General features: G+C 41.4%; 1 pseudogene; it reads right to left on the bottom strand.

The window, feature by feature from the left end:
* Positions 1-5,680: 5,680 nt before the first annotated feature.
* Positions 5,681-5,772, bottom strand: LOC130027850 (uncharacterized; annotated as a pseudogene).
* Between the last annotated feature and the right edge of the window lie 2,022 nt (positions 5,773-7,794).

The following is a 7,794-nucleotide window of genomic DNA, read 5'->3' as shown; positions in this document are numbered from 1 at the left end:
AATCCTCTTGTCTTTTATTGCCATTGCTTTCCATTGTTTCTTTTAGTTCCCTAAGCATCCTATGTAGCTCCATTCTGAATTCCTTGTCAGAGAGGTTGTCTAACACTATAGTACTGTTGGCGTCTTCTGGGCTAGCCTCGTGAATAAGAAAGTTTGGTGGGCTTTTGCGTTGCTTTACCATTGTGACCAGTGTGGTTTGGTCCTTCATGGTCACTGGTACTATTCTGGTTGAGTGAGGAGAGACTGCCAGGAGCCGTTCAGCTTTGTTGCTGCTAGATGGACCTCGTCTACCTTTCTGAGTCTGATCTTCTCAATCAGGCGTTATTCTTTGTTTTATAATTGACATTGAGTGAAACTTTTGGAGGAGGTGCTATTTACTACTGAGCTTGTACAACTATTTTCAAACAGGACTTTTGTTGGAAATGGAGTAGGCGAGTGGGATGTTGTTGAATTGTAGTAGAAGAGGTGAGAAATTTTTGGTTGGTATTAGGTGACAAGTTGATGAAAAGGATGAAAGGATGAAGGTCCAAATTGCTTGGAGTGAGTGATATAGCTGCGGCTGCATAAGCGGCCGCCTGCCAGGAAGAAGGACACACCCACTTTTGGGAGGCCAGGCGCCCTTCTTAGAGGCCACGCCCCCAGCCAGTCCCAGGCCACTCCCTCCCAGGATCCTGGATGGGGTGGGCGATGGACTGCTGGGTGGGCTGGTCCAGGAGTTGGACACACGGCGGGGTCCGCTGTCCTCTGGCAGGGATCGGTGGGCGGGTGGCATGGCTGGGGTCAGGGGCGGGCCTCGGCTGGGCTCCTCCAACCCACCTGGATGGGGGGGGGGCGATGGACTGCTGGGCGGGCCGGTCCCGGAGCTCTAGTCCTTCTTTAAGTTTGGTTTTGAGTCTCTGAAGTTCCTGAGCTGTTGTTTATTCATGAAATAGTAAATCATTCCTTCGAGTTTGAGTGAAGGTTTAGCTGGATTAAAGTATTCTTGGTGAGTTGTTCATTTCACTGAGTTTTTTCACTATATCCCGACATTGTCTTCAGGCTTGGAAGATTTCCTTTGATAAGTCTGCTGTAAATCTAAGGGGTGCTCCTTTGTATATGATTTCCTTCTTTGACCTTGCTACTTGCAGTATTGTGTCTCTATCTGTGGCATTTGTCATTCTGATTATGGTATGTCTTTTTATTAGGGTCTCTTTTAGCTGGTATCCTTTGGGCTTCTTGAATCGATGCCTGCATTCTTCAGCTCTAGGGACTTCTCAGCAATAATTTCTTTAACTGTTGCTACTTTATTGGGGTTGCCTCCCTGTCCTTCTGGTATTCTGATGATTCTCTTATCGTTCCTCTTGCGTTCATCCCCTAGGTCTCTGACTAGCCATAGAACTATTTTTAGGTCTTTTCCCAATGTATTTTGTTCCCTTTATGCTGTCTGCAGCTCATCTTCAAGCTCACTGATTCTATCTTCAGCTAGTGTCATTCTACTATTGAAGGCACCCACTGAGTTTCTTATTTCATCTACTGAATCCTTTATTAGTGACCCTTCTGTTTGTAGCTTTCTTATTTCTGCTCTCATTTCTTCCTGTATTTTATTCCCTGTCTGTTACACTGTTTCTTTCATGTCTTCCTTTAATTTACTGGATGCCTGTTCCACCATTTCTTTGAGTTCATTGAACATCCTCAACATTTCATCTCTGAATTCTTTATCGGAGAGATTGTATTTGTCGGTATTCCCTATTGAGGCTTCTGGACTCTTTTCTTCATCCACTCCTCATGGTGGGAATTTGCGCTCTTTCTTCATGTTGCTGTGGTAGTATGGAGGTGGGACTCTCCAGTTCACTATCAGTGTCCCCCTCTCACTGCAAGAAATGATTCTGGATGAGCTCTGTCAATGGTGGTCACCTTTTCCCACTTCTATAATACTAACTTCCTCTTTGATACTCCTCTGTGACTTATGTGAGGCCCCTAGTGCAGCTTCAGAGGATGTGTGCTTCATCAGTTTCTTGTGTTCAGTGTTATTTTAGTGAGTTTGGAATAAGCTAGTGGACTATTGGCCTAATATGTTTGGGATAGCCAGGATGTCCTCCACAGAATTAGGTCTTGGAAATTGAGATGTGAGTCCAAAGAGCTAGGAAAGAGGAAAATAGCTGCGGCCAGGCTCCCTCCTCCCCCACCGCTGTACCTGTAGGGGAGTCAGCCATGTCAGTATCTGATAAGGATTAGAGTCCCACTTTTGATGAAAGACTAAAGCTTACTGGAGATCCCCTAGGGCCTAGGAGCTTGGGGGCACCTTGGCGAAGAGGGGGAGGGGGCTTGCACTTCCCTGGGTCATTTTCTGGGAACGCCACTCTCTAGAATTTTTATAAATGAGTGCAAACCCTTCTCTATTTCAGACTTCTGAGTTCCAGAACAGTAAGATAATATATATGTTGCTTTAAACTACTAAACTTTGGGGCTAGACACAATATATTGCCTGCATAAACAGTAACAATTTTTGGTAATTATATAATCATTGTTATCATCATTACTGTTATTCATTAATTTTTTACTATATCTGATGTATATATTTGAGAAGAAGAGGCAGAGAAAAAAGAACAAATAAAACCATAAAATGCCTCTGGAAATATTCAGGCATATTTACTTTTAGCTCTTTTGTTATGTATCTTCTTAAAGGAACACTTTACTTCATTCAGCTCTCTCTGTCTTGCTTCAGGTATTAAGATATATTTTAAATTTATTCATTTCAACATTTCCTTGGCATCTTGTAAATGTCGCACCATTGAATATATATTCAGTGAGTGCTCAGGCAGGTTGGCTTCCTTGCCAGGAGTCGCAGTAGTGTGGGTAGGCAGGTGGAGGGATGGCTGGTGGGCACTGCCCGAGATGCTTTCTCTGTACTCACCAGGATCACATCTAACTCCAAACAGAATGTATGGTCTGACAAAAATGTTCCATCCTGGGTTTTAGTTTATTTTTATGGAAAGGCCTTCACAGGTATTAAAAAAATGTAATGAGTAAGTTTTACTGAAAAGAACAAGCTCTCTGGATAAAAATCAGGAAAAACAGCTTGATTTTCAAAATAATATCTGAAATGAGATGATTTGTAACAATGTAAGATCCAGGGTGTCGTCAACATCTGCACACTTTTGTTTTTATTTTTGTTATATGCTTTTTTCTGCCCTCAGGCATACCCCTACTAGTTTGCTGTGAGCTGTGCTTACCCCAACTAACCAGATGACTATGGAGAGGCAGAAGAGAATATTATTAACAGCAAGAAGTGCCAGATAATCATGCAATTATGGCAGTTCACACCGTTGGTGCATATGGAAAGAAGAGGCCTGACATTGATTTCACCTTTTTCCTTTATAAAGGCTAAAATACATATCAACTCGCATGTCCCTTATCTACATAAGTGAAACTAATTATATATGTGACCTTTGAGCAACTCTGAAGTCCCAGTATTCCTGTGTAACCTCAGCCCCACCCAGAATAGTCCAACCAATTCATGAATACCATACATCTTGCTTAACTCACCCCTCTAAACCTTCTCCAAAACCCAGCAGACATATCACTGTATCAAGAGCACCTACATATATGTCTCAGGTACGTATTTAAATGGTTTTGCTTTCTTAGACACTCTGTCTAACCAATGAAATTTTTCCCCCAGTGAAGACAAAAAACCTAGAGTTCAGTTCCCCCAAATAAAATCTCAATCTAACCAAATTTTAGGGGGTTTACAGTTCCGATACTGCAGGGTTGCAGGAATAAGCTCCCAGGAGAACAGATCAAGTAAACGTTAGTGTAGCCTAACAAATGTCTTTGGAGAAGTGGGAAAAGTTGCTCATCTACATGGGAACTCACCTAGGTTTCCTATAAGTCCTATGGCCTTCCCAAGACTGACTCTTCAGCAACACTGTGGGTTGCTCAACATAGACTCCTTCTGTTGGTTGGTGGCACTAGAGTAGAGCCTCTGACCATGTATCCACCTAGGGAAGCAAGCTTTCTTTCATACCGCAACAAGTCCCTCCCCAATAAAACTTGAGATAAAAGAATCCTGAACTCTTATAAATGTTTGTTTCTGAGAAGCCAATGATCTGGGCCCTCTGTACTCTGTCCCAGCTGATCTGAGACTCCAGCATTCTTGTTAATGGTTGCATCCATGAATAGCCCACAACCACGGTTTCAGACAGAAGATAAACATGACTCTCGCTTTTCCCCCTGCATTGAAAGCAGTGGAGAAGATATAGAGTCTTGCTGGTCATGCTTCCACAAGAAGGAAGCATCAGTAGAAATGAGTGAGGTCAAAACCAGAGAGAAGACTGATAAAAGAAACAACAAAAACACTGTCCTTCTGCTGTTCAATTTTGCTCTAGCAGGCCCAGTAACATCTCCATTTTTTTTTTTGAGACTTGTTACTGTGTTTGGCATATTGAATACGTCACAGGTAGCTTGCCAGGCTTTGCCGTGTGAGCAAGATACTCTCGGTAGCTTGCCAGGCTCTCTGAGAGGGGCGGAGGAATCAAACCTGGCTCAGCCGGGCTGGCTGTGGGCAAGGCAAACGCCCTACCGCTGTGCTATAGACTAATGGTATCTCTGAATCCTTAGACTATTTCATTTCTAAACCAGGGGCCATCAGGCTCCTAAAGAGCCCTCAAAGGACGTTCCAAGGGGGCCACAGGTAAAAATTTCCTAAATGAGGGGGCAATAGCATAAGATTAGGGGCTAACCATAAGACAATGGATCCACAGGAAGGAACCAAGATTGTAAGAAACCAGTCTAAAAATTGTTGTAAAATACTCCCTTAGGCTCAGCAAAGCTCAACAACACTTCATTCTCATCTTACTCTGCACAGGAGCTCATGGATCTTTTTAAGTAGAGTTTCTGTCACTTGAAATTGAAAGAATCATGGCTAATGCAATGATTATTGCAAAAACTGTCAAAAATATATATTCATGCACATACAAAGCAAAAACAGCCCAGAAATGGGCAAAACAGATAGGAAAATGAAAACATCAGACATAAAACAAGGTGAAAGACTCAGTCAGAATCCTGGGGTTTTTGTTCTAACCTTCCATTGACCTAGACCTTAGTAAGGTGTTGTATTGGGTATAATATTTCTTTTTAGTTATCTACAGAAAAGGCTACAATGTATATCATACATAACTATGTGCACTGTGGAAGGCTCACCTGAGATTATAAATGTGAGTACTTTTTGTAAATGTTAAATGCTTGCAAATGACATTTATTCCACACAAAACAACATATTTTTAAAAGAGTACAGATTGAGATTAAAATTAGAAAGTAAAACTTAAATTGTCAATACGAGGTATGAATACAGAATCTAAGCCTTTGTGTGGAGTAGGAGTAGGAAGAGAAAGGCGAGAGAACCAACATTTATGAGGCGTATAGGCCTTCTCAGATTTCATGTTCCACACATGCTCTCACTTTATCCACATCAAACAGCAAGAATCTGATATTATTCATGTTACCATTTTACATTTGAAAAAAGAAAGGCTCAGTTTGCATTCAAGGCCAGTCTCTATAATTATACAAGTAGCCCACTAGACATCTTCACTGCCTACAAATCATTTGAAATTAGATTTTGGGGCTTAAGGATATGCTTTGTTTTATTTTCAGATAAGAAAAAGTTGATCAATCCTTTAAAGAATGGCAGTTCATTTATATTTTTAAAAATTGAGTTGTGGATTTGCATGTTATCCTTGTGCAGGGGCCATGCTAATCTTCTCTGTATCGTTCCAATGGGCTGGAGCGATAGCACAGCAGGTAGGGCATTTGCCTTGCACGCAGCCTACCCAGGTTCGATTGCTCTGTCCCTCTCGGAGAGCCCAGCAAGCTACCGAGAGTATCCTGCCCCCACGGCAGAGCCTGGCAAGCTCCCTGTGGTGTATTCGATATGCCAAAAACAGTAATAAGAAGTCTGACAATGGAGACGTTACTGGTGCCCACTTGAGCAAATCGATGAACAATGGGAGGATAGTGCTACAGTGCTACAGAGTTGTGGATGGTTCTCTGCCAGATTTAAGGTTAGCACTTTCAGTATTTAAAGAGAAATGTTGCTTCTTTTACTACATATCAAGACTAGTAAAGGTTATAATTTTCTCTGCTTGGAAGTAAATAAGCCATACTCTTACTACTTAATGAATGTTGTCAGAGACACAAGATTCCTTGGGAGGAAAAGGGGACTTAATTACTCATAGCAAAAGCAACGGTGCACGTTTTACGTTGATTTTGTGGATTGTTTACCCATATCTCACCTTTAGGTCCTATGAAGGTGACACACAAAGACCATGATGACCTACATGGGTCTCTTTAAGTGAAGGGGTATTAAAATAAGGTGGTATTACTAAAATAGATGTAGAGTATGTTTGTAAATGCCTTTAGAGCAGTGGAAATATGCCTGTTCTTTGTCTTGAGGAAGATGTCATGACTTCATCCCTTAAAATTGCTTACTGGAGACTCAACTCTGAAACCTACCTAGGAAAAGAGTCCCAGGTACTCTGGTCAGCTTGGCAAAAACATTGGGGTTTATGGCAGTGGAGGGCTATCCCTTCCAGGAGGAAATTCTTGCCTTAACACCATTCAAGTCTGTTCTCAACATGATTCTCTTATTAATTATAGAAACATTATTCCCCAAATTCTTTAAAATATTGCATGATTTTCACCACTCATCCCACATGATGTCTTTGTGATGTGTTAACTTGGCTTGGCTAAACTACTGGGGAATTAACTTTCTAGAATTTTTAGTTAGGGAAGATTACCATACTCTCTTTTGAAAGATGATAAGCCGAGTGAGGATACAGTCATTATGCCATGTTCTCTCAGTGACCAAAAAAGAAACAAAAAACACTAATCTTCACCTTCTGTATGGGATCTGGCAAAAATAAACCGTTTAACCAATTGATTAGAGTTTATCAAAGGGAATACTTTCCTAGGAAGATCGTATTTAATTAAAAGCCTTTTTTTTAAAAAGGGCTAAAGGACTGGAGAGATAGTACAAAGGTTAAAGAACTTGCCTTTCCATATTAACTCTAGTTTAATCGCATCACAACAGACACCACCAGGAGGGATCCCTGGCAAGATGCAGGAGAAAGTTCTGAAAACCCAAAAGAAAATAAAAATAAAAACAATAAGTCCTGGAACAACTTCCCAGTGCCCAATTAAATTAGAGGAGTTCAATTGAACTGGAACTCCCTGGAGGCCCTTTAGGCTCATTCCGGGCGTTCGTTGGCTTCAGATACCTGCCCTGATCCCATAGCATGCTCACTTTACACACGCAAAATCTTGTTGGAAACCTTCAGTGGTTTACTCTAAACTTAACCCACCACCACAACTATTGTCATTAAAATGTGGGACTGAGGCACGCCTGCCCTAGTAGCAAAGGTCCCAGATCCTGCTAGATACCTCCTCATTCCTAGTGTAGTCCAGGATTACTGTCTAGACAGACAGCACCAGCCCATCACCCGACACTGATGAATGTAGCACCTGAGAGAATGGGAAAATGAAAGAACACAGGTGTCTTCAGAGACCACAAAAGACCAGAAGGATCCCCAGGGACACAGATCTCTTCAAGCAGCCTGAAAGATGTTTTTAAGACAATTATCATATCAATGCTAACTGGTTTGAAAGTAACATAATAGCATAAAATCAATAAATTAAAGAGGGATTGATGGAAAAAATAAAGAAGTCATCCAGTAAGCCACTCCAGCAAGAAAGAAAAAAAATAGAATAGAAAATGAGAAAAAAACAAAGAGAATATAAGGAATATTATTGACAATACCAAGA

This window comes from Sorex fumeus, unplaced genomic scaffold (assembly GCF_029834395.1).
Source record: "Sorex fumeus unplaced genomic scaffold, SorFum_2.1 ptg000037l, whole genome shotgun sequence".
Taxonomy (NCBI): Eukaryota; Metazoa; Chordata; class Mammalia; order Eulipotyphla; family Soricidae; genus Sorex; species Sorex fumeus.
The sequence above is the reverse complement of the archived record's forward strand: the minus strand, read 5'-3'. Positions and strand labels throughout refer to the sequence as shown.